General features: G+C 48.0%; 1 protein-coding gene across 1 annotated transcript in view; it reads left to right on the top strand.

Moving 5' to 3' along the window:
* Window positions 1-18,026, top strand: part of ANO2 (anoctamin 2) — a 1,767,324-nt gene that overhangs the window by 1,700,679 nt on the left and 48,619 nt on the right. The window lies entirely within an intron of this gene.

The raw sequence follows: 18,026 nt of genomic DNA, 5'->3' as shown, positions 1-18,026 counted from the left end.
GAAAAGTAATAAAGATTTTTTATTTTCAATCAAATAATGGCTCCCACCTCATATATGGATCAGAAGATGAAAATTATCTGTTGAACTGTATTGAATTCGTTCAAAAAAACAATTATTAGATATTGGGTATTCCCTCTATAGTAGTTCATGACTCTTATCTAACTGCTTCCTTCTTTGCACCCTCTTCATGCTTCTCCAGTACTTGCCCCCTGGATACCAAGGAAAAAATGTACATTTTCCTAAAGCCAGATTATGGGAATTAAACAGAAAGATAAAATCAAAAATTACCCCATTTTAATCGTCATAATAACTGAGAACAGCATGCAGCACTATTTCATTGTTTCAGCACAATAGACTTTTCTATGCGAATATTTAAGACTTCAAGTGTGGCTTTTAGAAGCACATAAAATCATCCGGAGGGTTTCTATTTGACAAATGGCTTGCTGTTCACATGGCATTCTGCCTGTAGACTTGCCAGAAGGCCAATTTCTCCAACATAAAGTGTATTATTCAAATATGAAAAAGGCAAGACATTGCGGACTGCGTGACTCGACTACATGTCCCTCTGAAGGGGTGGAAGTGTGATCCTTTCATCTGTACTGCGCATCACATCTGCCAGTTTCTCATCATTTCTGGCTACATACATGCCTAAGTAGTTGCAAGCCAACGGGACAAGAGCACACTTCGAACACAGAAACATCTTACAAAAACCAAAGTCACAAATGATGTCTGATGTGTGTTATGTAGCATAAAACCCTATCTGTTGGCTACTTTATGTGGTACTTATCTTAATGAGGAAACACGATATGGAGCGTCTGTGGGAAAAACAAGGAATTACTCGAAAAACAGGAGGCAGAAAAAAATCTCAATAAGGCTGCCAATAACGAAGGCAATGCTGGAGTTTTCTAATAATATGGAAGGGAAAGGGAGATTCACAAACGCCTTTTATTATTGTTCATTGGCACTTTACTTTCGCACAGGCTGCCTCAATCGCTGGCTCACAAAGCAAACGGTACCATGCGTTAAATGTGCTAAAAATGCAGTCGGAATTTTCAGTTCACAAATGCTTGGGGCACCGTGTTTAATTTGTAAAAAAAAAAATAGAAGTGCCAGGGCCTTTGGTATTACATATGGGTCACTGCAGCTGGCACGGCCCAGATGCTACTTTAAACTGCAGGTTAAAGTCCATCTCCTATCATTTATTTAAATATATATTAAAAATGCATATGAAGCAACACCACGCGGTCGTTTCTCATAAATACGTGCCGGTGTTTACACAGAAGTGCCGGTGCCGCACAAATTAAGCACTGCGCCTACTGCATAAAATATGCCCTTAGGAGTGGCGTCATGGGCGTGCTGGAACATATCTTGTTGAATACCATAACACGCAGATTTGAAGTAAATGAGCTCACAGCGTTCAACTCCGTGCACTGCACACACCCTGCCTGGTGTAGACCTGATGAAGGCAAGTAACTGATCCTGCCAGGGGGACAGAAACGTCCTCGTCTGCTCTGAAATAACTTCCACATCTGAAAAGTCCTGGATTCGATTTCCACCGATATGTTATGGTTATAAATGTAGTTTGATATAAGTTATTACGCATTTATGTATATCCTGGACAAGACAAAAAGGGTGACCGAGCGTTGTACAGGTGAGGTGGTTGCATGATGTAGAAATATGAGAACGTATTGACAATACGGATTCATTAAGGCCTATATATGTCATTATAACTGTATCAGGTGTTGTGTGTGTAGGGTTTGGAGGCTTCTGACATCACTTGCCCCCACTCCACTTAGTCTAAGTGTGGCTAATAGAAACGAGTGCGCATTGGAGCAGTGGCCTACCCTTTCCTCTGATATGTACTAAGACCGCCTTAAATATGCAACACAGTGGCTGTGTCGACAGCCTGGCTCTCCCCAGTTCGCAACAGCTGCTTGTGAATCAGGACTTCAAGGCTTAACCACACATTTTAATAAGTATTTTGTACCTTGCAGATGTGTTTATGAGTTTTCTAGAATCCAGTCCCCAATAGTACTTCATCAGGGCCGGACTGAGAACCAAAACCGGCCCTGGCAAAGTTCTCGGCCGGCCCCCTGGGGGTGCGACCGAGCTCTTTGCCGGGGTCGGTTTTCGGCCAATTTTGTTACAGGGCTGATTTTGCAGCTATGCTGCAAAAACGGCCCTGTAACAAAAATAGCCCCCAGGTCCCAAAACCGGCCCCCACCCTTGCGGCGCATCGGGGGATTGCCCGGTGCCCGCAACGGCCAGTCCGGGCCTGTACTTCATCAATGATGCATATCGGTGCAAAATTGTCCTTTCACCACTGCTTTGCTATTAAGTTTATTGTAAAAAATAAAATTCAGTTTTTAACACATAAAGGAAGTCACTAAATAGTATTTACTTGTTGTGAAATAGAGTAGTTCTACCATCTCTACCTCACTTTGGGATCCTAATGCATATAGAAATACTCAATCAGAGAGGTCCAAATGAACGCTACGCAGTAAACATTCATATAACTATATACACCGGTTTACTTGGGCAGAATTAGCTATATATCTTTTCTTTCTACTTCAAATTAATATACTTCATCGAGACTTAGCAATCTTCGTACTGTAGGAGAATGTGTATGTTTTACATTTGAACATAGTACTTCGAACAATTTGCACACTGGAAACTTTCTCTGAAATTAGCTCTTCCTTTTCATTTTGTGGCGCCTGGAAAATAGTGATCTTAGCTTCCTTATTGATAAGTAGTCACCACTGCAACCCGACATTGTTTTTCATGTGAGCAAACTGAACTCCACCATCATTGTGCCAATGGGATGCTGCTGTGCTCAGCTGAAGGGGGCGGGGGGGGGGGGTGGGGGGTGAGTTAGCTCTAGCCCTTGTGGAAGAGTCGAGAGGTGCAATGTTCCTCTCCATCTCTGTATTTGCTGCAGCCATACATCTGAAAGGCTTCAGGCACAAAGCCTGGAGCAGTATTTGGAAGCAGTGGATCCGACCACCATCACCCCTCCAGCACCAAGGGATCAGATGTATGCGAAGAACCCTCTGGAGGAGAACGTGAACCCCCCACCCCCCCGCTAAATCTGCCCTGTGCTTTCTCTACTCTCTACTCCTGGGATTTTGTCAGTATGTTTGGGCGCAGGAAACACAGCCGAAAGTGGGAGTACGTTGCCACTGACCACACATCCAGCCTCCATAATATGATAGTGGTGCTACAAGCGTGTTTGGGACACTAGAAGCCCATTTCTGAGCGCTAACTCTACCATGTCCGATGCCTGCATGTGTTAAAATCTGGATTGTGGCGTAAACATTATCGGCGCCATCTTGTCCTTTTCAGATCCATACGTGCGCGTAAGCAGCAGCCATTTTGATTGCCATGGCCTCTCTGCCCACTCCCGATAGCCAGCGGGTCTCTCCCCCTGACTCTCTTGTTTCCCCAAGCACCCCCCCCCCGCGCTCCGGCAACCCCCGATCTCTCCTCCTTGAACCATAAACGAACCATAAGCGCGATCCTGCCTCAGCGCAATATCCCGAGCCAAAACCATATAACCCTTTCATCCCTTCACAGGAACAAGCCTTTGATATCCTCTTCCTCCCTGCCCGATTGTCCAAGCTGTTCCCAGGCCACCGCCAGGCCCCGCAGATGTAGTTTATTGCCCCCTACAGTAGGAACTCACCCCATCAAAGGAGCGGGGATTAATCAACGCTTTCGCACCCCGAAGATCCGACTGATCACACACATCCCCGTTCCCAGCGGAATGTCCAGCTGCGCGATAACCACCACATACTGAGATCGGGGTGGGAACTCTACTGTAGATGTGTGTGGGAACGGGCCTGGACCGGGAATACCGAGGATGTCTTTTCTGTCCTTCAAAGAAACATTACGGATGCAGTGTATGTAATAAAGCCATAAACCTGTGTATAAGAGGCCAGGCCTCAGAGATGCGGTTAGAGCACCTCGAGAAGATACCCTGTTGTCTGATTTGATGTGTTCTGCTCCGTCGGAATAAAAACTCCTGTTTCTTGCCTTCCTGTCTCCAACGCCTGCCTCTTTGTTTGGTAATCTCGAATGGTATGAGAGGCGGCTAACGCCGGGCAAACACTGAAGGTTCTTGGTCGACATCGGCCCTACCTTTTTACACATGGGCCCCCGTGAAAAATACTATGTCCAATTCGGAAGGCAGACCTTTGATACACAAATACCAATTCAAATATGACAACATTATCTAACACACAAATGCTGCGCAAGGCAGGAAACAAACCCTTGCTTGCACAGTGTTGGCACCTGAGAAGAAGGGGGAAGCTTGATGTGAATGCCCCCAGCCTGCGTTTAACTGAAGCTGCAGGTTCCCAGCTCTGTCCCTCACGGGCAAGACCTCTGACCTCCTGGTCAGAGACCTGTTCTCTCCCCCTGCAGCTCTGCTGTGGTGCCGCTGCTGCTGTTGTGCCGCTGCCCTGTGTTGACAGGGTTCAAGTGCGCTTCAGCCTGTCTGCTGGTCTGCTCATGGTACTGCTATTGTATTGTGCCTTTTTAGTGTTGTGCCAGCTTGTATTGTACCTTTTGCCTCTCTGGTTGCCCTTGCTATTTAGTGTTGGGCCAGCTTGTATTGTGCCTTTTGCATCTCTGTTTGCCATTGCCATTTTTCCTCTGTGCCCACTTTGCCGCCCGTTTTCCTGCTGCTGCTGCCCCTGTGCCCCCTCCCTCCTGCTGCCCCATGTTCCTGCCTCCCAGCTGTGCTTCCCTCCCCTTCCCCTATTTAATGGTGGCTGCTGTGAGGGTGGCGGAGCAAGACCTACTACCTCCTGGTCAGAGACCTGCTCCCTTCCCCTGCAGCTCTGCTGTGGTGCTGCTGCTGCTGTTGTGCTGCTGCCCTGTGTTAACAAGGTTCAAGTCCGCTTCAGCCTGTCTGCTGGTCTGCTCATGGTATTGGTATTGTATTGTGCCTTTTTAGTATTGTGCCTGCTTGTATTGTGCCTTTTGTATCTCTGGTTGCCCTTGCCTTTTATTGTTGTGCCTGCTTGTATTGTGCCTTTTGCATCTTAGTTGCCCTTGCCATTTTTCCACTGTGCTCACTCTGCTGCCTGTTTTCCCGCCACTGCTGCCCCGGTGGCCCCTCCCCCCTGCCTTCTCCCACCTCCCACCTCCCAACTGCGCTTCCCTCCCCCTCCCCTATTTAATGGTGGCTGCTGCGAGGGTGGCAAAGCAAGACCTCTGACCTCCTGGTCAGAGACCTGCTCTCCCCCCTGCAGCTCCGCTGTGGTGATGCTGCTGATGTTGTGCCGCTGCCATGTGTTGACAGGGTTCAAGTCCACTATCCGCCGGTTTGCCGGTCTGCTCGTGGTTCTGGTATTGTGCCTTAACTGTGCCATTTTAGTGTTGTGCCTGCTTGTATTGTTCCTTTTGCATCTCTGGTTGCCTTTGCCATTTAGTGTTGTGCCTGCTTGTATTGTGCCTGTTGCATCTGTGGTTGCCCTTGCCATTTTTCCTCCGTGCCCACTTTGCTGCCTGTTTTCCTGCCGTTGCTGCCCCTGCGGCCCCACGCCTACTCCCACTCGCGCCTCCAAGTTGTGCTTCTCTCTCCTATTTAATGGCGGCCACTGTGTGCCTGCACACAGCGGGTGCGCTGCTGGTGCCCAAAAGTAGAGCCCGTCTGCGCCCTTCTGCAACCCAACTGAGACCAGCACCAGGGACCCCGGATCTCTGACCAACGCCACTATGACTCTGCTACCCTTCTTGCACTCGACCCCAGAAGGAACAGCAACTGCCAACGGTCTATGCTGAACACCACCCATCGCCAGTTCTCCTGCCGACACAGCCTACAATCCTTCACCATCCACAGCACCCCAACGACTGCAGCACCATCGCCGGACGCCTGCACCACCGAAGCCCTGAAGTGCATCCTCCTCAACATGCGCTCTCTGCACAGGCATGCTATTGCGATCTGGGACTCACTCGACACCCTCTCGCCAGACATTGCCTTCTTCACGGAAACCTGGACCAATGCCTCCTCTTCCCCCGACATCGCCACCACCATCCCTGACGGCTACAAAATCCAGAGGAAAGATGGCCCCCACTGCCCTGGAGGAGGACTTGCCATCGCACACAAGAGCCCCATCTGACTCTCCACCTCCAGCACGAGTGACTCTTCCTCCACCACCGAACACCTTCACTTCCAGACCAGACCCAAAACCACTCTTTGAGGCACCCTCGCCTATAGACCCCCAGGGCCTCGCGCCACTTTTACCACCACCATTGCCGACCTCATCGCACCCTATGCCATCGCCTCCATGAACTACATGCTCATCAAAGACCTTAACTTCCACCTCAACAACCACAGCAACCCGACTCCACTGCCCTCCTGGACACCCTCGCCAACCTCGGACTGAATCAGCTAGTCACCCTCCCACCCACAAGACAGGCCACACCCTAGACCCCATCTTTGCAGGAGGGACCAACATCTACTTCAGCCACACCTCGCAGACCCCCTGGACAGACCACCACTGTGTACACTTCTCTTTCAACACCACCTCCTTTCACAATCCCACTCCACGCCCAAAACAAAGAAATTGGAGCAAGGTCACAGAGGAGCACCTCAACACATCCATAACCATCCCCTGCCCCATGACCGACGCCAACTCCGCAGCCAAGGAATTACACCTCTGGATCACCAGCTGCGCAGACAAGCTCGCATCCCTTTCCAACCCCAACAAACAACGCCCTCTAAAGACCACCTGGTTCACTTGCGACCTCCAAAAAGCTAGACGCTACTGCAGATGTCTCGAAAAAACGATGGTGAACCAGTAAAACCACCGAAGGCCAGACCACATACAAGAACACCATGACAGAATACCACCAACTCATAAGAAACACCAAGAGGTCCTTCATCCGGAACAAAATCCTAACGAACTCCAGCAACTCGAAGGAACTCTTTAACATCATCCAGCAACTCACCAAACCCTCCATTGAAGCCACGAACGTCACTCCCTTTCAAGACCTTACCAATAAGCTCGACTCCTACTTCCACCTGAAAATCAAGGCCCTCTACGACAACTTCAGCAAACAGACCCCAGAAACCACTCTTCCCATGGACTCAGCATAGTTTCCTATGCGAATGACAACAAGCTCATTCTCTCCCTCACAAAGAACCCAGAGGACACCAGACTCAGCTTCCAGGAAGGAATGAAAGATGTTGCAGCCTGGATGAGCAACAGCTGCCTTAAGCTCAACATGGAGAAGACGGAGAGCCTCGTCCTCAGGCCCTCCCCCATCACTCTCGACTCCTCCCTCACCATGACCCCCCAGATCAACGCCGTCCTCTCCACCTGTTTCAACTCCCTCTGCATCCTCTGCAAGACCTTCAAATGAATCCCCCCGAAGCAGGAAGAGGAAGACCATAACCCATCCACTCATAACCAGAATACTGGACTCGGAAACGCCCTTTAAACTGGAATAAACAAATCACTACTACACAAACACCAGACAATCCAGAGCACCGCCGCCAGACTTGTCCTTGGCACTCCACGACGCGAGCACATGACCCAACACTGGCTCCCCGTCTAGAGAGTACCCTTCAAGCTACCCACCAATGCCTACAAATCCCTTCACAACATCGGATCCAAGTACCTCAACGAAAGAGTTTCTTTCCACCTACCCAAGAGAAACCTCTGCTCCGCCAACCTCGCCCTAGAGGAAACCTCACACATCCTCAGAACCAGAGCAGGGGTAAGAGCCTTCTCCTACGTCTCAGCCAAGGCCTGGAACGAGCTCCCAGCAACATCAGATGCTCCCCTACTCTGCAAACCTTCAGGAAGAGGCTCAAGGCCTGGCTTTTCGGCTGACCCGTTGCTGCAGTCCCCGCCAGCACCTTAAAACCCTCATGGGTGGGTAGTGCGCTTTAAAATTCCCTGATTGATTGATTGATCACGAGGCAGGAGTCCCCTGTGGGGGTGGGGGCCTTTCAGCTTAGAGGGGTGAAATGCACTGTGCGCGACAGAGGTGCAGACGCAGGAGATGAAGCTGGGATTGCCAGTGGGAAATCACCATTCACTGAACTCTAAATTATTATATACCACCAGGAGCAGGTTATTCTGAATTTGCTGTGTTTATTTCTTCTTTACCATTATCCGCATACTAATGTAAATAGGCCTATAAACAGATCACTGAGCGCTTTTGTTGCTATTAGATATTTTGGCACCTGATTCGTTTCTATGAAGGGCAGCATAGCAGCCTTAAAACACTTCTGCCCACAAGCCTATGTTCAGAGGCCATTCCCTGTACTAGAGGGCCATGTTGACACGCTGGTATTCACGGCAGCCTTGCAGAAGGAATCTGAGACTGACAACAGCATACCACCTCCCGCATTATTGTAAGCTTACAGAGACTGCTTTTCAAAGGCAATCAATCAGTAGGCCTCGTTGTTCACACAGCGGTTTTCAAGGCGTTAAAAAGTAAGTACATCCCAGGTTTATTACATCTGTGACACGCTGGCAAACAACGCCTGCAGCAAATGCGAAAACACGCTTTTTTAAAGTCAGACAAAAGCTTTATGGCGTGTTGTTACTGGCACTGTTTTCTTAGGACAATACACCTCGAAACCTAGTTATCACACAATACTAGACAAATCTACCCAATGGCTGGTTTTGAAACAGGACATGGGTGGAGGCAGTGAATAGAAGGATATTCTCTCACCCTTTTCAGAAGATTGTTCAACTAACAGCGAAGTTTCGTTCTGCTGATTTTATGATCAGTTTCTTCTCCTTTCTTAAAGAGAAAAGGCGCAATGACTAGGATCACCCTTTTCGCAAAATATGACAAATTGCTTTTAAAATCTGTCAAAAAAGACTACATTTGACAATGAATGGACTTGTTTGACCTGAATGTGCAGGAGTCAGCTGTGGGGGAAGACTCCAAATGTTAAGGCATTCGTGTACATTGTGTAACAGTAATCATTCAAAGCTAAGAGCACAACTTCCTAGAGATGAGCAGCAGTGGCATTAGAAGGCACATCCTGAAAGTCTGCCTGCTGACACAACCTAGCGATCCCTCGGTGATACAGGAGTCTCCTAAGTAGTGGGCAATTGCAGATTACTTATTTTAAACGGAATTTTAAACAGGGGCGGCTCCTCCACATGGGCAGAGGAGCGTCACCACACTACTTTCTCAGAAGGCAGGTTGGGGGCGGGTGGTCTCGCTCGCCTGACCCTTCGATGGCCCCTTCGTTTCTTCTATCTTCTCATTGGCTCTCCCCGCCTGACTGTTTAATGGCCGCCGTGATCTGTTCTTGCTCTCGCGAGATCTCCTATCTCGAGCGCGAGGACCTCGCGCTTTTGATTTCTGGCACTCGCGCTGTGCCTCGAACGCTTCTTACCGCGTTCTGCTGTGGCTCCGTTGGACGCTCTCGGGGTGGGCTCCCGTGTAGCTCCTTGCGTCTTTTTGGCCGTCCTCGTCGATGTCCTGCACGCGTGGCAGTTATCCCACCTTCGTCGCCAGTTGTCGTGTCCCCGCTGCAGGCACCATACATCCAATTACACGCTGGACACAAGGTGGGTGTACACACTACTCTTTATTCTTTATTTCCTTTCCACGCTGTTCCCACACGTCCGTCCCCGTTCCTGTCCAGACTGCCCTCTTCCTGTCCCCTGACCGGATGTGGTGTCTGGTGACCTGGTCACCTCCCTCATGACCCACAGGGTCCTAGTGTCCTCTGTCCCTAGCGTCAGGTCACTACAGGTGGGAGGTCCTGTTCGAGTGCAGGGGAGGCGTTGCTAGCCCACTGTTGTAGGCGCTGACTGTTTGGTCAGCTCTTGGTCCGACCAAACAAGTCATTCACATTCTGCATTTTCTCTATGTAGGATGAAGCCTACATAGAGAAAATGGCCTCCCCATTGACACCTGTGGGGTTGGCGTCCTAGCTAATCACATCCATTACAGCGTTGTGATTGGCTTAGGGGAGGGAGGCTTACTGCTTCCTGTGTGTAGTGGAGAGAGGAGACGCGACGCAGGTCCAGAGGCTAAGGTAAGTTTAAGAATTTTTAAAATGTTATTATTAAATTAACCCCACTACCCTGCACGACCCCCTCCCCGCGTGCCCCCCCTGCCCACCTCCACCATCAAGCCATGCCGGCCACAACTGTTTGTAGAGAAATGTGTGAAACTAATACTGAGAGAAAGGACTCTTTGTGCGTTGAATAAAAAGAATTTCAGGGGTTGATGGCATAACACAAGAAGGCACCAAGTTATTTTAAAATTGAGGCATACATATTTCATTGCCATGTGCAATATCGATGTTTTCTTGTGTATACTTAAACGTGTTGTGTGAATATAACCATGATACTGGAATGTATTTAGGTCACATGGAATGTTGGTGAGAGAGCTAGGACAGTGGCTGGGCAGCAGTTGATGAGGATGGATGGATGGGGCCTTCTATGGAGAATAAACTTACACTTTAAGTTAATCTCCTTTGGATTCATGTCTTATGGCCACTTGTCACACTGGTGACTAAAATGGGATGGAAAACTCACATGTGATGAGGCCATAACCAGGAGGGTCCAACACCCGATGTGTCCAGAAATTCCCTATGTGCTATTGACCACCGGTGTGCTCAACTTGCTTTGTCAACTGAAGAATCTATAAGTGGTTCAGGAGGTGAACCCAAAAAGCTGTTATTTAGAGGAAGGAGAACTGGATTTATAAAGCCAGTGTGACAACTATGTGACAAGGAGATTGTGTCCTGCTCGGGCTTATAACCTATGGATTTTGGCAAGAGACACAGCTGCAGCCTTGAGTCTGTGGGGGTGAGCTAATGGTCCTGGAGAAAGACTAGCACAGAGTTGGTCACACTTGCATACTGTCCCAAGTGAGTGGACATATCAGCGTTATTTGGAAGGGCCCATTTTTGTTGGTTTGTGCCCAGTTGTGTGGTTCTTCTCTGCATGCACAGTTGACACTCGAGCCTATCGGTTGTCCTCCTGGAGCACCTCTAGCTGGCACCCGAGGCTTTGCAGTGCTCGAGTTGCTCGCCACGAGCTTATGTGCTCGAGTCGCTAAGGAATCCTGCTGCCAGGTTTACGTTGCCCTCCCACAAGTATACCTTACAGCTGGTGCTTGTGCTATTTCACATTGTGTGGCCAGCGCAGGGCCCATGGTGATGCAGAGCAGACAGTGTTTCGTGCCAGTGCCCTCACCGTTCCTGATATCTTCAGGTGCTCAAATCCCCGGTAGCTGATGCGCATTACTGACTGACGTGCCCTCGTTTTGATGTTACTTAGAATGCTGGGAGTCATGTTGTTCCAGTGAGGCTTCTGGTGTTCTAGTATTCACTAAACCGCTCTGCATGCTGGGAAGTCTACATCCAGTGTGTTAGATGCAGGGACTGGACTTGAAGCCTATGAAGGGTCTACAGTGTTTTTGAGCTGCGCCACTGTAAGAATTGGTGACATCGTTCAATTCAACTCCTGTATGACAGTTGGAATATTTTTAACATTCCCACATGCTTGATCTTGCCCCTTCCCCGTGCTACCAACACCCGCCCTACCACCCTTTGTTAATGATGCCCACCACTGTACCTGGTGTGGTGACATATAACATTTGCCTTGAGTTACAACATGTAATACTGGTCTTCAGGTACAGAGAGTGAGCGAAACAGGTCTGCATACCTCACAGTGATACCAGACGGGATTTCACCTAGAGGAAGTTTAAAAAAAAGAAGTGTAAATAGTGCATTTTAAAGCACACTTTTTTCACAAATTGCAATTTACAGTAACTCGAAATGTACTATGTATGTTATCAAGTCGTACATTGCATTGTGCTTGTGTGGTGGCTCAGTGGACTAATGTATCCACTACGAGGGGCCTGTGTTTGACCTCATGGTCACAGGTTCAAATCCCGGCGGGTCCACTCTGCCTTTCATCTATTTGAGGTCGATAAAATGAGTACCGTTGGGTAACAATATACATCTGTTATTTCAGCGCCAAGATGCCCCGTTGCTGGGCTGAATGTGCGCTTAACAAATGCACATGTTATGTTAAAGAACTTAAGTTAATTTGCAATGGGGTTTTCCGTTCATTAAAGAGATGAACGAAAATTGTTTGTGAAGTAGGTCTCCCCTGCTGTCTGAAGCCCTTTCCACTCAGTCCCCTTTCTCTGTTGATCCTTCTTTCTTCCAGGTTTTCTATTTTTTACTTTTGCACTGTAACTGTCCACATTTTCCTCTGTTCTGATCTTTTGTGAAATTTGATTTCTTTCCTCTGTCCCCCCCACCAGTTCTCTGCCTTTTCTGTTTTGGGCTCACCAGGCCATTCCATCACTTCTCTTGTCCATCCTCCCAGTCTACCTCTTTCTGTTTTTGCCTCTCAACCTTTTAATTTCTACTTCTATTCTACCAATGCCACTCCAATATGTACCATTCATCTTCCCCCATGTACTGTCCTTCTCCCTTACATCTCTCTTGCTTTTGTTATTCCCCCACTATTTCCTCTCTAACCCACTTTTCGCTCTTTTCTTCATCACAACCTCGTCTTCTATCTCACTGTCCCCTGTCGTTTTTCTCCATATCCCTTCCTTCCAATCACCTCCTGTGCTCTAGCTGTCTCTCTTTCACTTCAAAACACTTCCGGTGTCAGAAAATGGGAAGAAAGATAAGGACAAATGGTAATGGTGACAGGGAGGAAGGGGGATGGTAAGGCACGTGTATTGTTCATATAGCACTGACGCCCTTCAAGGATTCTTTAGGATACAGAGAGGGAACTCAATATTAAAGATTATTCTAGTGGGAAAGAAGGGAACAGTGAGCTTGTGGCAGCATATAAAAGGTGATAAGTGTAGGGTCCGCCCCTCCCATCCGCCACTCACACCTACTCTCCAGCTCATCTCATTTCACTGCATCTTTTCCCTCTTCTCCTTCCTTTCACGTCTTATCTCACCCATTTTCCTTATAGAGCTAATATATTTCTTTCCATTTCTTCCTCTCACTTCATCTACTCTCTGGGTCACCCTCGCTTCCTGTTTTCTCCTCTTTGCACCCAACCCTGTGTTTCCTCTTCTCTTTGCTTCCATCTCTTTCACTTTCTCCTGTTCTCAACATCTACTTTGTCTCTTTTGCAGTCATCTTTGTCTTTATTTCTCCTCCCATTTCTTCCTCTCCCTCTAACCTTTCTCATTACTTCTCCATAATTTCTACTTCAACTCCTCTGTTGCTCGCTTCCATTCTTGCCATATCCTTCGTTCTTCACCTTCTCTATCCTTTGCCTCTCATTCTCCCTATTCATCCTCCTCTCCTCTTTTCATATTTCACAACTACTTTCTCCCTGCCCCAAGGCAAGTATTTTGAGTTTGAATCTATTTTTTGTCTTGCAACAATACTATTTTTTGTTGGATTTAGCATCTACCCCGATTGTTCCGCACATTGACAGAAATACATTAGAGTGATTTGATGAATTTCATTTTAGTGTTTTTACTCCTTTACAACTGGCATTTTTGCTGCGGCAGTGAAAATCAGATCATGGCTTTCCACCATTCTATTGTGTGAAATCTGATCATTTTCTCCTTAATTCTCTTGCTTTTTCCTTTCTCTCCACTTATTTTACAAGAGTCACCTTGGAAATAGGGGACCCAGGTCAATTGCCAACTTTGCTCATTCCTTAAAAAATCTCACCACCACTAGAAGACGTGACCATTACCACTTGAAATGTGACCACCAATACAGAATTACGACTATCAATACTACCACCACCACCAATATCACCACTGATACCACTCAAACATTCACCAACAAAGCCACAACCATCAATAACACACCACCACCAGGACCAGGATCACAACCACAATACCAATACCTTCCCCAATACTATGACCATCAGCAACAACACTAAGAATACCACAAACACCAGTTCCACCACTACCCCCACCAAGCAGTGACGAAGCCATTCGGTCTGCCTATGATGTTTTATTTCTGAGAAACATAATTTCTGTATGACTGTTTGCACACATTGTCACATTGAACCTACCATTATTGCTTTCCCAATTTTTGTTTTGCTTCTTGAAACGGTGTCATATAGGCATGAAGGTTAAATCTGTTGGTTTGGAACTCTTTGTACATTTCAAGAAATGAGTGTGTGATTTATCTCGCTACGGGCCTGATGTACTAACATTAGGAAAACAGATTTCCTAATTGGAATTCTCCCTGAATCAAATTAGAAATTGGTATTCCTAAATTCTGAAACTCTTTTGAGTTTCATTAGTGATTACAAGGGGGTAGCAAATAGACCTAACTCGTGCAAATTAATGAAGTAGGCCGCAATTTGAGTTTTGTACATATGTAAAAGCATTTCTGTGGTCAGAAGCAGTCCAACCGGCTATTTCCGACAGAAAAAATGCTTCGTACATGTTGCCTAAGTCTCTTCCCACAATTAGAATCAAGAGCGTAATAGATTCATATTTATAAATTATATATATATTTTTTTACTTTTAGGTTGATTGTTAGAATTGCCTTGGTGCCAGATAGCTAATCCCTAAATTTATTTTTTAGAAATATTTCATGTTTTCATTCATTTATTATCTATTCATTTAATATCTGTCTCATACAACAGAATTGTTGTACAAAATTCTACCTGCTTTAATTTGGGCCCAATTCACAAGCTAATTTTCATATGTAAATGTCTGTTTTTGGCCGAAAATGGCTTCATCTACACCTGCAAGGAATTCACAGAAGGAGTCTTGGTAGGTGTAACTGGTTTAACAATTACCCAATTCTCAGCCACGAGTTTGTGAATTTACATATTAGTAAATGACAGACAAGGGAGTGAGCAGACCAAGGCATGGTTTCCAATGGATGTTGTACAATGCCCACAAACTTGTGAACTGGTAGTCGATCTGACCTTTTCCCACTATGGTGCTGGGAGTTCTACTGCCGTAAGTCATCGTCCGTTCCAGGGTATGAATGGAAATAGATTACCTCCTAAATTAAAGGGGATGTAGGGAAAGAGGTTTCTCCTCGGGGAGAAATTGTTTTCCCTATGGATGGGAGGAGATGACATTTTCTACTCGTTCTGCATTTCTATTGTGCATAAATAGACACTTTGCACAATCAATCAATACATTTACAGAGCGCGCTACTCACCCGTGAGGGTCTCAAGGCGCTGGGGGGTGGGAAGTGCCCCCACTGCTCGAAGAGCCAGGTCTTGAGGTGTTTCCTGAATGTGAGGTGGTCCAGGGTCAGTCGTAGGTGGGCGGGGAGGGAGTTCCACGTCTTGGTCGCCAGGTAGGAGAATGATCTTTCTCCGGCGGTGGTTCTTCGGATACGTGGGACGGTGGCGAGGGCGAGGCTGGCGGAGCGGAGTTTGTGTGTTGGAGTGTAGAATGTGAGGCAGTTGTTGAGGTATTTGGGGCCTATGTCGTTGAGCGCTTTGTGTGCGTGGGTGAGGAGCCTGAACGTGATCCTTTTGCTGATGGGGAGCCAGTGTAGGTCTCTCAGGTGGGCTGATATGTGACTGTGGTGTGGGATGTCGAGGATGAGTCATGCGGATGCTTTCTGTTTGCGTTGGAGTCTTTTCTGAAGTTTGATTGTGATTCCTGCGTATAGGGCGTTCCCGTAGTCTAGTCGGCTTGTGACAAGGGCCTGGGTGACCGTCATTCTAGTTCCGGTAGGGATCCACCTGAAGATCTTACGGAACATGCGCAGGGTGTTGAAGCATGAAGATGAGATGGCGTTGACTTGCTTGGTCATCGTGAGAGAGGAGTCCAGGATTAATCCCAGGTTGCGTGCGTGGTCAGTCGGTGTCGGTGCGGTGCCCAGTTCTGTGGGCCACCAGGAGTTGACCCAGGCAGATGGGGATGGTCTGAGGATGAGGACCTCCGTCTTGTCTGAGTTCAGTTTCAGACGGCTGAGTTTCATCCATTCAGCGGCGTTTTTCATTCCTTCCTGGAGGTTGAGTTTGGCGGTGGCTGGGTCTTTGGTGAGGGAGAGTGTCAGCTGGGTGTCGTCAGCGTATGAGATGATGTTGAGGTTGTGTTTGCCTGCGATGGTGGCGAGGGGGCTCATGTAGATATTGAAGAGGGTTGGGCTGAGTGATGAGCTTTGGGGTACGCCACAGATGATCTCGGTGGCCGCAGAGCGGAAGGGAGGGAGGGGGACACGCTGGGTTCTGTCGGAGAGGAACAAGGTGATCCAGTCCAGGGCTTTGCCTTGGATCCCGGCGTTGTGGAGGCGGTTTATTAGGGTGCGATGGCAGACTGTATCAAAGGTGGCTGAGAGGTCTAGGAGGATGAGGGCGGTGGTTTCCCCGTTGTTGAGTAGGGTCCTGATGTCATCGGTGGCTGCGATGAGGGCGGTCTCGGTGCTGTTGTTGGCTCGAAATCCGGTCTGGGATGGGTTGAGGGATCCATTGGCCTCGAGCAATGCGGTCAGCTGATTATTGACGATCTTCTCAATCATTTTCGCTGGGAAGGGAAGAAGAGAGATGGGGCAGAAGTGTTTGAGGTCTTTAGGGTCCTCTGTGGGTTTCTTCAGTAGGGTGTTGATCTCTGCGTGCTTCCAGGTCTCTGGGAAGGTGGCGGAAACGAGGGGGTTGTTTATGACGTTCCGTAGGTGGGAAGCGATGATGGTGTTGGCTTTGTTGAAGATGTGGTGAGGGCATGGGTCGGAAGGAGAGCCGGAGTGGATGGTGTTCATAGCGTGGGCGGTGTCTTCGGTGCTGGTGGGAGTCCAAGTGCTGAGGGTGGTTGTAGGGGGTGTTGGTTCGGTTGCTGGGGGCGGAGTCTTGGTGCCAAAGCTGTTGTGGTTATCGGCGATCTTGCTGTGGAAGAACGTGGCGAGGGAGTTGCAGAGTTCTTGCGACGGTGTGATGTCATTGCTGTAGGCGTTGGGATTGGAGAGCTCTTTTACGATGCTGAAGAGTTCCTTGCTGTTGTGTGTGTTGTTGTCCAGCCGTTCTTTGAATGATGTCTTTTTGGTGGTGCGGATCAGCTGGTGGTGTTTGCGGGTGGCGTTCTTGAGGGCTGTCATGATTTCTGTCGTCTGTTCGCGGCGCCAGGTTTTCTCGAGGGATCTGCAGGACTTCTTTGATTCTTTGAGGTTGTCGGTGAACCATGTTGTTTTCCTGTTGCCGGGCTTGCCTGGAGGGTTCTTCAGTGGTGCAAGGGCGTCGGCGCAGTTGACTATCCACTGTGTGAGGTTGTGGGCTGCGTTGTTGGTGTCAATGGTCGTGATAGGTGGGTTCTGGCTCAGTGATGTGGTTAGCTGGTCTGCGGTGACTTTGCTCCAGCATCTACGGGGGATCTGTTGTGGGTGCTGGTGGGATGTGGTCTTCTTATAGGTGAAGTGGATGCAGCTGTGGTCGGTCCAGTGTAGTCCGGTGGAGTGGCTAAAGTCAACGTGGCTGCTGGCAGAGAAGATGTGGTCGAGCGTGTGGCCGGCGTAGTGGGTGGGGGTGTACACCAGTTGCTTGAGTTCGAGGTTGGCGAGGTTGTCGAGCAGGGTGGTGGTGTTGTTGTCATTGTTGTTCTTCAGGTGGAAGTTCAGGTCCCCTAGGACCTGCAAATTGGGAGAAACAGAAGCCTGTGGTACATGTTTCTTGACTTTATCAATAGTACACCTCGAACCATGCACCTGGTTCATCTTTCTAGGCTTACTACTGGGAATGATTGTAGTAAATCTGCCCTTGTGGATAAGTGTACTCTTCTCTTTTCACACCATGACGTTTAGAAGAAGCAAATTCTTGTTATTTGTATGCTTTGTTTGTTTCTGGTCTTAAAAGGAGGATCTAATTTGTGCGAGGAAACTTTGGAAAATCTACATTAGTGTTGCCTATAAACAGCGTTTCCGAGTAAGAAGTGAAGAAGTAAAAAATGGAGCTAAAGTGAAGTGATATACAACTCCTTAATATACGATCTGATAAGTGATCACACCAGTGGATAATTTGTGAAAAAATAAGTGCCGGAACTCTCGTCAGGAGGCAGCTTGCACCAGCCCATTGCTCCTATTAGCGCCGCCTGTAACAGAACTAACTACTAACCATGAAACCCTA

Source organism: Lissotriton helveticus, chromosome 1_1 (assembly GCF_964261635.1).
Source record: "Lissotriton helveticus chromosome 1_1, aLisHel1.1, whole genome shotgun sequence".
Lineage (NCBI taxonomy): Eukaryota > Metazoa > Chordata > Amphibia > Caudata > Salamandridae > Lissotriton > Lissotriton helveticus.
Note: the sequence above shows the minus strand (reverse complement) of the source record. Positions and strands in the feature narration are given on the sequence as shown.